This window comes from Giraffa tippelskirchi, chromosome 4 (assembly GCF_054371585.1).
Source record: "Giraffa tippelskirchi isolate mGirTip1 chromosome 4, T2T-mGirTip1v1.2.pri, whole genome shotgun sequence".
Lineage (NCBI taxonomy): Eukaryota > Metazoa > Chordata > Mammalia > Artiodactyla > Giraffidae > Giraffa > Giraffa tippelskirchi.
Window position 1 is genome coordinate 75,678,099 of NC_137278.1, and position 17,348 is coordinate 75,695,446.

General features: G+C 38.9%; 1 protein-coding gene and 1 long non-coding RNA gene across 28 annotated transcripts in view; one reads left to right on the top strand and one right to left on the bottom strand.

Moving 5' to 3' along the window:
* PPM1B (protein phosphatase, Mg2+/Mn2+ dependent 1B) overlaps nt 1-17,348 on the bottom strand; it is a 93,758-nt gene that overhangs the window by 51,441 nt on the left and 24,969 nt on the right. The window lies entirely within an intron of this gene.
* On the top strand, nt 187-2,487 carry LOC145546075 (uncharacterized). The gene is made up of 2 exons (XR_014082465.1): nt 187-789; nt 1,266-2,487. It is a non-coding gene; the product is annotated as an uncharacterized LOC145546075 (long non-coding RNA).

A 17,348-nucleotide genomic window follows, 5' to 3' on the forward strand; every position in this document is an offset into this window, starting at 1 on the left:
AAGGGCAGAAAGTCTCAAGACCGTGTTCTATAGAGGGCGTTAAAGATAAACTGAATGATCTCTGTCTCCCTTACGTTAATATTGAGGGGAAATAATAAAAATGGACAGAGTCTCCCAAAGGGAAAGGAACTTTGGTTTAAGAAAAATAACTGCAAATGAGAACACTGGCCACTACCTGCATAGACCTTGATTCTTTTTTTTTTTTTTTAAGAAGTACCAATTTAATCACACATACTCATAAAGTCATTTTAATTATTGTTTCATTTAATAGGATCATCTAAAAGGCTTGGCCATGAAAAGTTTCTCATATGAATTACAAAAATATCTATTAGAGATTATTAGGACCTAGACGAAGTATTAAAAAGCCATTACTTTGCCAGCAAAAGTCCGTCTAGTCAAAGCTATGGTTTTTCCAGTAGTCGTGTATGGATGTGAGAGTTGGACCAGAAAGAAGGCTGAGTGCCGAGGAACTGATGCTTTCAAACTGTGGTGTTAGAGAAGGCTACTGAGAATCCCGTTGACTGCAAGGAGATCCAACCAGTCCATCCTAAAGGAAATCAGTCCTGAATATTCATTGGAAGGACTGATGCTGAAGCTGAAGTTCCAGTATTTTGGCCACCTGATGCGAAGAACAGACTCATTTGAAAAGACTCTGATGCTCAGAAAGATTGAAGGCAGGAGGAGAAGGGGACAAGATGGTTGGATGGCATCACTGACTCCGACTCAACGGACATGAGTTTGAGCAAGCTTCGGGAGATGGTGAAGGACAGGGAAGCCTGGCATGCTGCAGTCCATGGGGTTGCAAAAAGTTGGACATGACTGAGTGACTGAACGACAACATTAGAACCGAGTGCCATATGTTATTGAAATGATTTATGAAATCCTCATGCAACAGAAATCCTAGAAAACTATACATCTGAGTATACACATCAATCTAGACTTCACAAAAACCAAGAAACTTTCAGTGCCTAAAGAATGAAATATTTTCTGATAATAAATAAAAGCATACTAACTTGTACTAAAGGAAATCAGTCCTGAATATTCATTGGAAGGACTGTTGTTGAAGCTGAAACTCCAATACTTTGGCCACCTGATGCAAAGAACTGACTCATCTGAAAAGACCCTGATGCTGGGAAAGGTTGAAGGCGGGCAGAGAAGGGGACGACAGAGGATGAAATAGTTGCATGGCATCACCGACTCAATGGGCATGAGTTTGAGTAAACTCCAGGAGTTGGTGATGGCCAGGGAGGCCTGGCGTGCTGCAGTCCATGGGGTTGCAAAGAGTCAGATATGACTGAGTGACTGAACTGAACTGAACTTGTACTCAAGATACATACACATGCAATAAACATATCAAGACAATGAACTATAGGAAACAAGAAAAAGAACGCCTAAACATTGTGTTTGATTTCTGGCTCTACCAGTTATCTGTTTTCTTAGGAAAAAAGTTATATACAGTAATATTGAGCATCTCCTCCTGCTCTGAAACTCTATGTTACTGAAGTCTGATTAGTAAGTGAATTACCAGCTACCAACAACTAAAAGATTAAATATGACACTGTAAGATCAAAGTACAGTTCATACAAGAACAGTACCACCAGTCAAGTTCATATCTCATACACAGCAAATGATTCATGAAAAGAAAGAAGAAAAAAGGATTTAAGAATTTTAACCAGATTTCTTGATTTCTGAATGAAAGTTACAAGTTTTGTGAGCTTGTTCCCCAAGGCTCTCAAAGTAACAGCCACATTATCTACTCCAACTTAAAAAAGAAACAACCTTCAAGTCAAGCATATCCCCTTAAATGAAATTTTATAAAACTCTCCAAATCATTTATCATCCTTCTGAACTCCTGGAAGCAGTGTCTCTCACATAAGACAATTAACTATATATTTTTTATGATAAGCCTTATATTAAAGGCTTCCCTTGTGGCTCAGCTGGTAAGGAATCTACCTGCAAAGCGGGAGACCTGGGTTCGATCCCTGGGTTGGGAAGATCCTCTGGAGAAGGGAAAGGCTACCCACTCCAGTATTCTGGCCTGGAGAATTCCATGGACTGTATAGTTCATGGGGTCATAAAGAGTCGGACATGGCTGGGAGACTTTCACTTCACTTCACTTATATTAAATAATAATATTTCTGAAAAAAGTAAACAGGACTTTTGGTACTGAAGAAAACCAGGCAGAGAGATGAAGGTTGGAAGTGAGAATTAAAAAACATAAAATTAAGTGAAAGTTTTATTTGACATAATAATCTTTTCACAAAGAGTTGGACACAACTGAGCAACTGAACTGAACGGAAAATCTTTTCCAGACACCTGATTTTCAAAATGATGGCAATCAAATGTATGCCCTCTTAAAAAGATGAGAAGAGTTTTTCCTACTCTTTAGAATATCACCAGCCCTAAAGGAAGTCCAAAAGGTGCTAATATTGGAGGTTACCCACACAAACAGGTCGGTCAGATTACCCTGTAGTGAAGCCCACAGCCAATAAGTTCCATAGACAAGCACAGAGCTTCCAATCAGCTATTCAATGCCCACTTTAAAATATAAGTGGACAGCCCACGGCCAAACACAGAAGTTCCCTAACAGAAGGGGGCGAGGGTGGGGAGGCAGGGGTTGGCAAGCAAAACAAGCAGAAAAGGGTAGCTTGGAAGAAAAAGGGATGAGGTTAGGAAAAGAAAATTTAAGGAAAGACGAGAGGAAGGAAGCAAGTGAGCAAACTCCTTTCAGAAAGATAAGATTTTTGAATCCATGAAATAACAAGATGCTATTAAAAGGAAAAACAGAACATTCAGAGGAACAAAGAGCTCCTGTAAAGTAAAAACATAATCATAAAAGAGAAAGCTGGAAAGATAAATGTTGAAGGAAACTCCCAGAAATTACAGCACAAGGCGACATGGTCAAACAGTACAGGATCAGTCCAGGAGGTTCAGGAGTCAAAAAACAGGAGTAAGAGAACACAGAAAATTGAAGAGAGGAAATAATTTCAAAAAATTATCTAAGAAAATTTCCAAACTGAATGGCATGATTTTCAAGACTGAAGGGGTCTACTCTGTGCCAAGCACAATGGATGAAAAGAGAAGACTTAGAAAGGCACATTATGCAAAATTGGTAGGTAGAGCCTTTGTGCTTTCAGTGAGAAAAAAGTTTTCATACAAAACCCCAAGAAGTAGAATGGCATCGATCTCAGCTGGGGAAAAACAATAAATTGTGCTGGAAATAAAAAGTAATTCTATCTGGAAAAGATGAGGAAGAACAGGAGGTGGAAGGGAGGGGGATGTGTAGGGAATGTGTGTTTGGGGTAGCTGCTGCTGCTGCTAAGTCGCTTCAGTCGTGTCCGACTCTGTGCGACCCCATAGACGGCAGCCCACCAGGCTCCTTCGTCTCTGGGATTCTCCAGGCAAGAATATGGAGTGGGTTGCCATTTCCTTCTCCAATGCACAAAAGTGAAAAGTGAAAGTGAAGTCGCTCAGTCGTGTCCAACTCTTCGCGACCCCATGGACTGCAGCCTACCAGGCTCCTCCGTCCATGGGATTTTCCGGGCAAGAGTACTGGAGTGGGGTGCCATTGCCTTCTCGTGTTTGGGGTAGTGGAGTGGTTAAATCTCTTCTCCTGTAACGGAACAGACAATTCCTAAAACTAAAAAAATAAAAAGAAAGAAAGAAAAATCAAGAAGCACAGTTGTTTAGAAATTTGAAGATAAATTCCAAAGGAATCAGCTACAAGAGTTCAAAATGGTTGGTTCTGGGGAATCTTCTCCAAGAGGAGCTTTTAGAACTATTTGATTCTATAAACTTCAGTTATTTTAATTAAAAAAGAAAATAAAATATATTAAAGAAACAAAGTAAAACAATAGCACACTATACGGATAAGAAATAAAAAATTGTATTACATATCATGAACTAATTTCCCTAATATAAAAAGGGTCCCATAAATCAGTAAGAAAATGAACAACATGATAGATAAATGGACCAAAAAAACCCCCACAAATGGATCTTAAACTACGTCCAACTTCACACTCATAAAAGAAATGAAAATTAAGACTACACTAAGATAATTTTTCACGTGTCAGACTGGCAAAGGTCAAAGGTTTGATAATCATTCTCTTGACGACATGATGCAGGAACATACATTGCTGGTACCAAGAGAGTGGTACAATCTCACTGGAAGGCAATTTAATAAAGTCTACCAAAAATTACAGTTGCACATACTCTTCAACCACATTCTAAAATTTACCTACAGGTTTACTCCTAAATGTACAAATGGTACGTAGGCAACGGCAAAACAGACAAAGCAATTTTAGCAACTGATAATTTTGGCAACTCATTTGGCAACTGATAATTTTATTATCAGTTCTTATACTTTGAAGCTCCAATACTTTGACCACTTGATGCAAAGAGCCGACTCATTAGAAAAGACCCTGATGCTGGGAAAGACTGAAGGCAGGAGGAGAAGGGGACAACAGAGGACGAGATGGTTGGATGGCATCACCGACTCAATGGACATGAGTCTGAGCAAGCTCCAATAGATGGCGAAGGACAGGGAAGCCTTGCGTGCTGCAGTCCATGGGGTTGCAAAGAGTTGGACATGACTGAGCGACTGAACAACAACATCAGAACCATGTGCCATATGTTATTGAAAAGATCTATGAAATCGTCATGTGACAGAAATTCTAGAAACTACACATCTGAGTATACACATCAATCTAGACTTTAAAAGAACCAAGAAACTTACCGTGCCTAAAAAATGAAATATTTTCTGAGCAACTGAACAGCAAATTTTATTTAATAGGGATGAATTATGATATACACTTAAAGATAAAATATAAACCATAATACCCTACAACTTTAAAAAAAGAATATATACACACATGGGCAAGTGTACAGATGTATATATTCCTGCATAAATGTTTATATTCATTTCCTGGAAGCATACACAGAACTGATACCTTTGGGGAAGAGAAATCAGGAGGCTGGAATACAGGAATTAAAGAGAGAATCTCCATTATATACCATGTTGTAACTTTTCCGTTTTAAAACATGTAAATGTAATGAACATTAAATACTGAAATGTAATACCATTTCATGAATGTTATTTCAACTAGGAAAATCCCTTTATAATGAATCTTTCTTTAGTAATCAAAGCTATGATCTATAAAAATGTAAACCATTAGAAATATCAATATATTGATATCCAAAGGTTTTCGTTTCTGCAAACAAAGAAACAATCACTCATAGTGACGTGGTGAGGGAGCCATTAACACCCAGCAGACACATCCTGCTTGTTTCAATATACTGCACTTCTTTGAAGTAGTAAACTCACTAGTAAATCCTACTATTAAAAAGAATAAATAAAAAGCATGAATTCTACACTCAATGCAAGATAAGAAAAAAGGGATGAAATTAATAATCTCTAAAAGTTAGCACCAATCTAGGGCAAAGCATATCATAAATTCATAGAGAGATTATATACCACTAACAGAAAAGTTCCTTTCTGGAAAGAACTTAGAATAAGACTAAATATTTAGTATTACTATGCTGTAAATCAAAGTATCAAATTCTAGTTAAATGAACTGTACTTCTGTAAAAGACAAGGTGAAAAACTTCTCACAGTGCATTTTATAATTTTACAGAAATAAGGATTAATAGATACTTCCCAAAAAGGAATATAAAAGCTGTATTATGAGGCATGTTAGCAAAACCCCAGCATTTCTGGTACCTCTTGCAAGACATTTCTTCAGTGTAAGATACTCTAGTATAGCATACTCTGAAAGAGATTTGATACAAATGCAGTCCTAAGCAGATTTTTAGCTAGCAACACAAAGCTACAGGAAAACACAAAATAATCTTTTTCATATTTTCACAATGGCAGTAAACAAAAAATTACAGATGTCCCTGAGGAAAGGCAAAAAATATGAAGCTGCAATTAAAGAGAAGAATTGTATCTTATATAGCTATCAGCATATAAAGTCAGCATATGGCTATCGTTATATAGACTCAGTATTACCCCTGCAAAGACCTTTAAGATAATAAAAGCTAACATTTATATAGATTCTTTATATGAGTAGGTGCTGGAGCCTGTATTATCTACACCTATATCAATCAACTCATCTAATCTTTGCAACACACTTATAAGACAGATATTGTTATTGTCCTCATTTTATAGATGAGAGCACTGAGTCACAGAATGGCTGAGTAACTTGTCCAACGTAGGTAGCAGAGCTATTGTTACCAAGCAGTCTTGACTCCAGAGTCCATTCTCTTAACCATCAACAACACACACCATAGTAAACACTTAAAATGTGAGGGGTTTTTTCTTCCAGAGTTTAAACAAATCTCCACTTCCTCACATGAATAAAAAAATCTGTTTGTCAGAACGTTGACTCTGCTTTCTCTCAAACATACCATTTAATTCACTAGCAAATCCTATCAATTTTATCTCCAAATATAGACTGAATCCGTCCCACATCTCTCATCTGTAGCTGCCCCATCGCAAAGTGATCACTGTCCACTGTGTAGACTACTGCAATAACTAGTGGTCCTTCTTCCACTTTTGCCTCTAATTCATTCTCCAGAGTGATCTTTCTTCCATGTGATGAAATCATTTCACTCTTGACTTCCCACTGAATTTAAGGAAAATTTAAAGAAAAACTTACCACAGCCCTCTATGATCTGACCCGTTTAGTTCTTCAATCTTACTTCCTATAATTCTTCCATCATCACTTAAGCTCTCTAGCCACTGTGGACTTCTCTATTAACTCAACATGTCAAGCTTGTTCCCTATCTCTGGACTTTTGTTTTTACTGCTCTCTCTTCCTGGAATCACCCTTATTTCTCCACCCACATACTTGTATGGCTGGCTCCTTGACATTTAGATCTCAGCCCAGTGGTCAACTCAAAGAGACCTTTCCTGACTACCCAATCTAAAGTATACCCCAAATACTATCACAGTTCATTTTTCAGTTTTCTTTTACTCACAGCTTGCTGAAACGGTTTTTCATCCAATTCTTTACTTTATTGATATCAACCAGAAAGTAAGATCCAACAGAAAAGAAACATCTGTCTTGCACAATGCCAAAATGACTGAAACTACACATGGTACACAGTAAGCACTCCATAAATACGTATGAAAAAAACTGAAAGTCAGTTGCACAGTTGTGTCCAACTCTTTGCGATTCCATGGACTGCAGCCTGTACCACTCCTCTGTCCATGGAATTCTCCAGGCAAGAGTACTGGAATAGGTTGCAATTTCCTTCTCCAGGGATCTTCCCAACCCAGAGATCAAACCCAGGCCTCCTGCACGGCAGGTCAATTCTTTACCAACTGAGCCACTAGGGAAGGCCATAAATATGTATGGAATGAATGAATGAGCAAGTGAGCACCAAATGAAGTAGCTGGCTTACCAGAAATAATCTTCATTTGACAATGCTCACATTATGGGAGGCCTACTCCAACTGAAAATGGCTGAACCACAGTTCCCAACTCAAGCTCAGTAAAACTAAAAAAACACAATAGTCTAGATTGTATAGTCAGCACTGTGATTTATCAAACATATACAGCAACAAATTTCTTTCTAAGGTCCACACTTTAAGAGGAACATTGACAATATATCCCAAGCAGAAGAATGAGAACAGCAGGCAATTAGAAAAATACATCAGGTAATAAACATCTGAAGAAGCTGGGACCACTTAAGACTAGAGAGGAGAAATTAAGTCCCAGGGCTTCCCTGGTGGCTCAGACGGTAAAGAATCTGCCTGCAATGTAGGAGACTTGGGTTCAATACCTGGTTTGGAAAGATCCCCTGGAGAAGGGAAAGACAACCTACTCTAGTTTTCCTGCCTGGAGAATTCCTTGGACAGAGGAGCCAGGCCGGCTATAGTCCATGGGGTCGAAAAGAATGGGACACGACTAGTGACTATATGCAGGTCAGGAAGCAACAGTTAGAACTGGACATGGAACAACAGACTGGTTCCAAATAGGAAAAGGAGTACGTCAAGGCTGTATACTGTCACCCTGCTTATTTAACTTATATGCAGAGTACATCATGAAAAACGCTGGGCTGGAAGAAGCACAAGCTGGAATCAAGCTTGCCGGGAGAAATATCAGTAACCTCAGATATGCAGACGACAACACCCTTATGGCAGAAAGTGAAGAAGAACTAAAGAGCCTCTTGATGAAAGTGAAAGAGGAGAGTGAAAAAGTTGGCTTAAAGCTCAACATTCAGAAAACTAAGATCATGGAATCCAGTCCCATCACTTCATGGCAAACAGATGAGCAAACAGTGGCTGACTTTATCTTGGGGGACTCCAAAATCACTGCAGATGGTGATTGCAGCCATGAAATTAAAAGACGCTTACTCCTTGGAAGGAAAGTTATGACCACCCTAGACAGCATACTAAAAAGCAGAGACATTACTTTGTCAACAAAGGTCCGTCTAGTCGAGGCTATGGTTTTTCCAGTAGTCATGTATTGATGTGGGAGTTGGACTATCAAGAAAGCTGAGTGCCGAAGAATTGATGTTTTTGAACTGTGGTGTGGAGAAGACTCTTGAGAGTCCCTTGGACTGCAAGGAGATCCAACCAGTCTATCCTAAAGGAGATCAGTCCTGAATATTCACTGGAAGGACTGTCGCTGAAGCTGAAACTCCAATACTTTGGCCACCTGATGCTAAGAGCTGACTCACTGGAAAAGACCCTGATGCTGGAAAAGGTTGAGGGCAGGAGGAGGGGACGACAGAGGATGAGATGGTTGGATGGCATCACTGACTCAATGGACATGAGTTTGGGTGAACTCCGGGAGTTGGTGATGGACAGGGAGGCCTGGCGTTTCTGACAGGGTCACAAAGAGTCGGATAAGACTGAGCAACTGAACTGAACTGAAGTAACTAACACACACACACATTAAGTTCCAGCAGTGCTGATAGTGAATCCTGAGTCCTTGTAAAAGAAGAAATGGCATGTTTATCTATTCCTGAGGGTAGACCTACCAGGTGTCTAGTTAACATTAAAACATTTCTTTAAAAATCGTTATTCATTACAGAAGCTGAAAGAAAGGATGTAATTAAAAACTGGAGTGCAGCTGTCCTTCCGTCATTTAACAGTTTACACGCACTATTCACCACCAAAATTAAAGAGAAAAAGACAACTTTGTATTAGAGGATGTCTATTGTTTATAAATACACAAAACCCAAGGTGCATCATTATCTTGGCGTCTACTGCAACAGAAAAACTGAGTGCCCTTCCTAAGCTAAAGTCAAAATGGAATATGAAAAGAGGAGCATATAAACAAAGAAGGGGAATTTGAGAGGGATAAAAGACAAAATGTAATTCCCCACTAAAATGATTATTACTATTTAGACATAAATAATACAAAAAAATTGTACTCATGGAATAGCATAAAATTTGTATAAAGGAAAATATCCAAAAATGAATATAGTTGTTGTCAGATTGATGACATTATGCCAGTCCACAGCAATCTAAAAATACTACATTAAATTGGCTCTATGTCAATATTTAAAGGAGCATAACAGGTATTGGGTTGGCCAAAAAGTTTGTTCGGTTTTAAGTAAAAGTAAAAAACCTATTTTTCATTTTCACCAAGAACTTTATTGAACAACATATCCCATAACCGAACAAACTTTACGGCCAAACCGATACATGGATGCTCAATCTACACTTCATTTCTACCTTTCTGTATGTCTGAAAATTTCTATCACCAAAATGTTTTAAAACTAACAATGCTGTCTCTCTAGTTCTACCAAAATTAAGAGCAACTAAATTTATATATTTTTTATCATAATGATATTTAAGTTGCAGGACATATAGAAAAAAAATTCCTGAGCCATTTCATTTTGCCTTTACTCCTTCATGATTACAAATGCTAAATATCACACACTTTTACCAGCCTCATGGCCAAAGCTAAGAATCTTTTGCCGTCTCAACAGTTTGAGGGGGCAGACTGCAGACAGCTTTCTTTGGTCAGCAACAAAACCCTCTCAGGGACAACCAGGTGACTAATCTAAGAGGGTTAATGGTCCTCTCACCTCTTATTATATATAAAGTTAACTTTAGATACAGAGGCTTCTTGTAACAAGCAGTCATAATGTTTTTATCTTATTTGAGGCACTGAAGAATAAGTAAATACTTCCATAACACTCATTCTGTGACAGGCACTGTTTCAAATGCTTCACAAACATTAACTCATTGAAATTCTAGTCTCAAAAATAACAAATATCAAAAAGGCAAACAATTTTCAAACAGACCTTTAGCTAAAAATCTTTAAAGAAAGCAAGTCATAAAATTTCAACAAAGGACATTCATATACTGCAAAATTCCCCCTCTCCTTTCTACATTTGGCACACTTTTCTTAGAGGGGGCATGTGGATCTTGGTATGTCTATTCAACAACAGCACAATCTGTCAATCCCATCTGCTTCTTATCAAACAGAAGATGTGGCATCAGGGAGGCCTCAGGCCCATGAAACAAGATTGTCCTCAAGGGTTTCTTAAGGCAAGTATGGTGTTCTGACTGCTGCTGCTAAGTCGCTTCAGTCATGTCTGACCCCAAAGATGGCAGCCCACCAGGCTCCTCCATCCCTGGGATTCTCCAGGCAAGAATACTGGAGTAGGTTGCCATTTCCTTCTCCAATGCATGCACACAGGCTAAGTCGCTTCAGTCGTCCAACTCTGTGCGACCCTATGAACAGCAGCCCACCAGGCTCCTCTGTCCACAGGATTCTCTAGGTAAGAATTCTGGAATGGGTTGCCATTTCCTTCTCCAGGTGTTCTGACTAAAAAACTAATATAAACAGCAATAACAAAAATGATCTTGTGAGCTCTTTCTGTCAGGCTCTATATTAAGAGACTAACAGTACTATACCATTTAAATCAAATAACAACGTAGTAAAGTTAGCACTATCAATATTCTTATTTTACAACTGAGAAAAGTGAGATACCTAGTATACTCGTACAATACAACTTAGGTGGCAAGTCAGGATTCAAACCAAAGCAGACTAGTCTAGAGATCAACTTCTTAAACTTAAGGCTTAAGTGCTTAATGCATTAAAAAAAACTTTTCCTTCTTTTTTAAGAATCAACGATAGTCCTATAACTGTATGGGGACCCAAAAGGCAAGGGTACTAAATGTAATGTGGTACCCAGATAGGATCCTGGCAAAGAAAAACGGAATTACTAGAAAAGCTGGTGAAATCCAAATAAAGTCTGGAGCTTAGTTAGTAGAATAGCATCAATGTTGGTTTCTTAGCTTAGACCACAGTAACATAAGAAGTTGACATAGAGGACTGGTTAAGGGGTATGCAGGAACTCTCTGTACTATCTTTGGAACTTTCCTATAAAACTAAAATTACTTCAAAATTCTAAATTTATTTTAAAAAATTTAAGAGTAACAAGTAAGTCTCAGGTTCTACCAAAATTAAGTAGAACACCCCCTATCAACCAAAGTGTTGGATAAAGCAAGGATTATAAATTGGCTATGGAAAACCTTTCTACCTGTGATTTGGCCAATCATGCCAGGGTGGCTTATAAATGTATCCTAAAAATGCCAAGACTATATAAACCTGGAAACTCTGACCCAGTGGTTGTGTTTCTGATAAGTTATCTTAAAAGAAGTAAGCCCAACTGTACAAAAATATTATTTTAAAAGATTAAAAATACTAACAAATAGGATCTATCAGTATGTTAAAAAATAATCCTCTATAATAGGAACAGAAAAAGTTATGTATTTGGAAATAATGTAATTCTCCAAAATAACAGATCAAAAGAGAAAAATCTTTGTGTATAATAAGCCTCATTATGGTGTTATTTATACTGAATATAAAAACAATCTGTAAATCTAACAACAGAGGAATGGAACCAATCTATAGCAGTGGTTCTCAACCAGGAGAGAAAGACATCTGGCAATGTCTAGAGACATTTTTGGTTGTCACAACTGATGTGGCGAGAAGACAACACTGGCATCTAGTTAGAAGAGGCCAGGAAGGCTGCAAAACATCCTGTGCTGCAGAAAGCCTTGCAGCAAAGAACAGTTCAGATGTCAACGGTGCTGAGGCTAACAAGCCCTCATCTACAGGATGAAGTATCACACAGTCGCGTCAGCAAGGGACTTGGGGGCAACATATTTACAATGTAAGGGAAAAACAGCACACTATATTTAAGCTATTTGATTTTAAAGGCAATTAAAGAATCCCGTAAGAATTCAATCCTTCACTCTCTCCCATATCCTTCTAAATAAAGTCACCTGAAGCAGGAGAGGAGTAGATATATCAGGCTAGTTTCAGTCTTCCAAAGTGCAACGCACAGGGAAGTGGCACAGTGTCAGATTTCAAGGAAGCAGGCATGACAGAAGTGTTTTATCTCTAACTAAACTACTGTTCTTCCAAACATGTGAAGGGATGCAAATTTCATCCCAGTGGCACAAAAATTATTTTGAGACATTTGAAAATCAACAGATGCAGAAAGAGGATTTGTCTAAACCCCATTCCCCATATCTACCTAAAGAGCAGAGTTTAAAAGAATTATCTAGAGAAAAATGCTTCTTTCAACGGAGATTTCCAATAACCGAGTAGACAACTCCTATCACCTGAGATGAGAAATCAACAGCCACAAAACTATCATAACTGCCATCTACTTTCCTAAAGACCTATTTGTCTTTCCTAAAAGTCTTTTGTTTTATAAGTGGAGTAACACAACACCACAACACATAAGTAAAAACTACCAGTAACACAGGAGTAAACAACCAGAAACAACAGAGCAAAATTAATTCACCATTCTTGGTCTATGGTAGATCAAAAATTTTTTTCTGGACAAAGCTGGAATAATCTGAGCAATAAAATAAAGCGGTATTGGATTATAAAACAAAGTATAAATATTCCAGTCCATACTGATAAAAATCAATGATTGAAAAACATGAAAGGACAAACCTCCAGTTTGGACAAACTCCAAGTATTTTATGTAGATAAACTACACAAATAAGTAGACACTTTCCACCCTTATAAGTGTATATTGAGCATGGAGACTTCCTTTTCAAAGAGCACAAAATGGAAAGGCGCGTAAAAAGAGTAACTTTACAGTGAAGAAACCTGACACGTACTACTCAGGTGAGCAAGGTCAACATCAATAGTCATAATCACATTCATTGTATGTTCTCCTGAAACAATATAATGAAAACAGCACTTGATTTCTGTGGTCTTCTGCCACAAACTCCATTACTCCAATCTAATCATGAGAAAGAACTAGACAAATTCCAGCCGAGACATTCTACAACAACACCTGACGAGTACTCCTTAAAACTGTCAAGGTCAAGGAAGTCTGAGCAACACACATACCCAAGAGGGGCCTAAGGAGACATATGGTTAAATAGAATGTGGTATATCCTTACTAGGACCCTGAATAAGTACAAGCTTTAGTTCAGTATTCAGTTCAGTTGCTCAGTCATGTCCAACTCTTTGCGACCCCATGGACTGCAGCAAGCCAGGATTCCCTCTCCATCAACAACTCCTGGAGTTTCCTCAAACTCATGTCCATCAAGTCGGTGATGCCATCCAACCATCTGATCCTCTGTCATCCCCTTCTTTTCTTGCTTTCAATCTTACCCAGCATCAGGGTCTTTTCCAATGAGTCAGTTCTTCGCATCAGGTGACCAAAGTACTGCAGTTTCAGCTTCAGCATCAGTCCTTCCAATGAATATTCAGGACTGATTTCCTTTAGGATAGACTGGATTGATCTTGCAGTTCAAGGGACTCCCAAGAGTCTTCTCCAACACCACATTTCAAAAGCATCAATTCTTCGGTGTTCAGCTTCATAGTCCAACTCTCACATCCATACATGACTACTGGAAAAACCATAGCCTTGACTAGACAGACTTTTGTTGGCGAAGTAATCTCTCTCCTTTTTAATAAGCTGTCTAGATTGGTCATAACCAAAGCCTTTGACTGTGTGGATCACAATAAACTGCGGAAAATTCTGAAAGAGATGGGAATACCAGACCATCTGACCTGTCTCTTGAGAAACCTGTATGCAGGTCAGGAAGCAACAGTTAGAACTAGACATGGAACAACAGACTGGTTCCAAATAGGAAAAGGAGTACGTCAAGGCTGTATATTGTCACCCTGCTTATTTAACTTATATGCAGAGTACATTATGAGAAACGCTGGGCCGGAAGAAACAAGCTGGAATCAAGCTTGCTGGGAGAAATATCAATAACCTCATATATGCAGATGACACCACCCTTATGGCAGAAAGTGAAGAAGAACTAAAGAGCCTCTTGATGAAAGTGAAAGAGGAGAGTGAAAAAGTTGGCTTAAAGCTCAACGTTCAGAAAACTAAGATCATGACATCTGGTCCCATCACTTCATGGGAAATAGACATGGAAACAGTGGCTGACTTTATTTTTTGGGCTCCAAAATCACTGCAGGTGGATTGCAGCCATGAAATTAAAAGACGCTTACTCCTTGGAAGGAAAGTTATGACCAACCTAGATAGCATATTAAAAAGCAGAGACAGTACTTTGCGAACAAAGGTCCGTCTAGTCAAGGCTACGGTTTTTCCAGTAGTCATGTATGAATGTGAGAGTTGGACTATAAAGAAAGCTGAGCACTGGAGAATTGATGCTTTTGAAGTGTGGTGTTGGAGAAGACTCTTGAGAGTCCCTTGGACTGCAAGGAGATCCAACCAGTCCATCCTAAAGGCGATCAGTCCTGGGTGTTCATTGGAAGGACTGATGTTGAAGCTGAAACTCCAATACTTTGGCCACCTCCTGCGAAGAGTTGACTCATTGGAAAAGACCCTAATGCTGGGAAGCATTGGGGGCAGGAGGAGACGGGGACGACAGAGGATGAGATGGTTGGATGGCATCACCGACTCAATGGACATGGGTTTGGGTAGACTCCGGGAGTTGGTGATGGACAGGGAGGCCTGGTGAGCTGCAATTCATGGGGTCGTAAAGAGTCGGACACCACTGAGCGACTGAACTGAACTTACTTCCAAAAAGCAAGCGTATTTTAATTTCATGGCTGCAGTCACCACCTGCAGTGATTTTGGAGCCCCAAAAAATAGAAGTCTGTCACTGTTTCCACTGTTTCCCCATCTATTTGCCATGAAGTGATGGGACCGGATGCCATGATCTTAGTTTTCTGAATGTTGAGTTTTAAGCCAACTTTTTCACTCTCCTCTTTCACTTTCATCAAGAGGTGCTTTAGTTCTTCCTTGCTTTCTGCCATAAGAGTGGTGTCATCTGCATACCTGTGGTTATTGACATTTCTTCCAGCAATCTTGATTCCAGCTTGTGCTTCATCCAGCCCAGCATTTTGCATGATATACTCTCCATATAAGTTAAATAAGCAAGATGACAATATACAAACCCTGACCTACTCCTTTCCCTATCTGGAACCAGTCTGTTGTTCCATGTCCAGTTCTAACTGTTGCTTCTTGACCTGCATACAGATTTCTCAGGAGGCAGGTAAGGTGGAAAATTCTTAAAGAGATGGGAGCTTTAGTTAACAATAACCAATACTGGCTCGCTCATTAATCATAAGGGCTCAATTGGGCAGTTCCCATTTGCGTTTCTTATATTATTGCACATAGATAAAGCTTGGGGAGGTACAGTTAGCCCTCCATGCCCACAGATTCTGGACCTGTTCTATCAACCAACTACAGCTTGAAAGTATTTGGGAAAAAAAAAATTCCAGAAAGTCCCAAAAAGCAAAACTTGAATTTGCTCTGCTCTGGCAACTATTTACAAAGCATTTACATTGTAGTAGGTATTACCAGTAATCTAGAGATGATTTAAAGTACATGGTAGGATGTGCATACATAAATACTTTGCCATTTTATAGAAGGGATTTGAGCAATTGTGGAATTTGATTTTCTGTGGGGAGTCCTGGAACTATTACCAAGGGATGACAGTAGTCACTTGAAAACTCATTTATTAATTAGCAGCTGCTGGAAGCAGTTAGCTGGAATTCAGCTGCGACTTGTCCCCTGGAGAGCCTGTAAGCGGTCTCTCCAGTTTTGACTATCTCAGGGTAATCAGACTTCTTACATGGCACCTGGCTTTCCCCAGAGAGAATGTCCCAAGAGAACCAGGCAGAAGCTACATGGCCTTTTCTGAGTGTCACCACTGCCACATGCTATCAGTTAAAAGCAAGTTACAAAGGCCAGTTCAGAAGGACATATATATTACCTCCCACCTAGGATGATTTAAAAACTTGCAGATGTACTAAAACTACTACACCTGGGAAAAGACTGGACACTTACTTTGAAAAGGCTGAACTACAAAGACTCTGGATTTAGAAACAAATTCAGTTGAGAGTTGAGAATTGATGCTTTTGAACTGTGGTGTTGGAGAACACTTTTGAGTCTCATGGACTGCAAGTACATGAGTTTGAGCAAGCTTCCGGAGTTGGTGATGGAAAGCCTGGCGTGCTACAGTCCATGGGTTCACAAAGAGTCGGACACAACTAAGCGACTGAACTCAGTTGAGTCAGGTAAAAAGCATTACTGAAATCCCCATTCTTCTCTCCCAACTCAACTTTCAGAAATGTTACAAACCTCAGGAAGGCAACACTAAAACTGGGAATTCAGTAGTCCCTTACAGACTACTTAAGGAATACTCAACAAAATTGTTAGGTCATCCTACTAAGTCTATCTATGACAGTCCCTGTCCATTCACACAAGGCTTACAAACTTAAATATCAATAGGCATTCAAAGATAACCAGACACTGAAGGAAAACATACAATATGCAAAACAGAATCAAAGCAAAAACATAAATTAGAAAAGAAAGAAAAAAAAAATCAAGAGAAATACAGAGTATTGTATTCATGAAACAAGAATGAGATGTTACCAAAAAAAAAAAATTTTTTTTTCCAGAGAAAAAGAAAGTACTCCTAGGAACTAAAATGAGGACAGATGTTTTTCAATAAAAGGTCACAGGGACTTTCCTAGCGTTCCAGTGGTTAAGATTCTGCCTTGGAATGCAGGGGGGTGCATGTCCAATCCTTGGTTGGGGAACTAAGATCCAACCTGCCACGGGGTACAGCCAAAAAGTATATAATAATAATAAAAAGATCACAAAATCAAGTAGGAAAAACAACCCAAAAAGGATGTCTCTGTACCTCACTCCCATCCCCAGTCAAAACCAACAACAAAGACTTAAAATAGGACAGAATAAAACTAAGAAAATTGTTGGGATCTGTCCGACTAACAGATATTCTAGAAAGAACAAGAAAAACAAAGAGAAGAAACTTACCAAAGAAATGATTCAGAAAAGTTTCCCAGCACTAAAAAGTATAAAATGTCAGGACTGAAAGTGCCTAATAACTGATGAAAGCAT